The 1,145-nt window shown below is 32.1% G+C and overlaps 1 long non-coding RNA gene across 1 annotated transcript; it reads left to right on the top strand.

The window, feature by feature from the left end:
* Positions 1-6: 6 nt before the first annotated feature.
* Positions 7-1,085, top strand: LOC106751220. Its single transcript, XR_001375021.1, has 3 exons — positions 7-270; positions 352-462; positions 866-1,085. It is a non-coding gene; the product is annotated as an uncharacterized LOC106751220 (long non-coding RNA).
* Positions 1,086-1,145: the final 60 nt, after the last annotated feature.

The raw sequence follows: 1,145 nt of genomic DNA, 5'->3' as shown, positions 1-1,145 counted from the left end.
AATATTTGAAATCTTTGCAGATACTTAGGTATATTTTAGGTACTTCATGGAAGCGGGCAAATCGATATCATATGTGAAGGGTTCAAACCCATTTCCGAGAAAATATCTTACTATGTATCTCCTAGACAAACAGTAGAAGTGCTGATCGAAAGACATAATAAAGTCATCGCATTTTCCAAGAATCTTGATAAACTTTTATCCTTTATAGCCTTGATGCAAATTTTTTGGAATACTTTAGTCATCTGCTTCCTAGGCCTGCTCATTGTAATAGTGAGTATCGTAATGCCCGTAGAAATGTCTGGCGATTGATATTATATTTCATTACGTTTTGTTAATCATTTAACGAAATAGTCTATTCATAACGCCGCTGGTGTCGTCCTAGTGAGAGCCATAATTGCTTACTTTGACATAATGATGGAAATTTTTATCTTCTGATTTGCTGGAGAATACCTTAGCCATAAGGTTAGTGAATATTTAAGTTACTATCAAGTCTAATTTATTTTTTTATGCAATCTAATTTGGTAATTAAGTATTGACAAACAGATTTCGTTTGTTTGAAAAAATGACCGATTGAAAACAATTTTGTATAGTTTGTGTTAACATGCATCTGAAAATGTACTTATGTTACATGGAAGTTAATCTTCTCGATAGAGGTTTTTACTTTCTTTGCACGTTTCGTTAAAAACCATTATATATCAATCATGCATGAGAATCCAGGATGTATATTGCTACTTTTTAATGTACCAGAGATATTTTATGATACACATAAGCCATAGAAATATTATTTCCAATTTTTTGAATAAATAAAGATGTTCGGTTACTTTAAAAATTTTTTTACATTTGTCTCCTTTTGTTTTGCTCCCAGAGTCGATCACTCGGCGATGCAGGATACGAAACTTCATGGTATAACATGTCGCCCAGTTGCAGTAAAAATATATTATTTTTTATCATGAGGTCTCAGAAACAAATCTCTATTACTGCGGGAGGAATGACAAATTTATCGTTAGAAGCATTCACGAACGTAAGCCTACTGATTTTTTCTTCTTCTATAACTATATGATTCCTTGCTTTTCTCCTAAATAATGTCAGAGCATGTTAATAAGTGTACCGCTTGTACATGTATATGTACATATATGCATCTTTTC

Source organism: Dinoponera quadriceps, unplaced genomic scaffold, assembly GCF_001313825.1.
Source record: "Dinoponera quadriceps isolate SergipeBrazil2010 unplaced genomic scaffold, ASM131382v1 scaffold9881, whole genome shotgun sequence".
NCBI lineage: Eukaryota > Metazoa > Arthropoda > Insecta > Hymenoptera > Formicidae > Dinoponera > Dinoponera quadriceps.
This window is presented reverse-complemented; position numbering and strand designations above follow the sequence as displayed.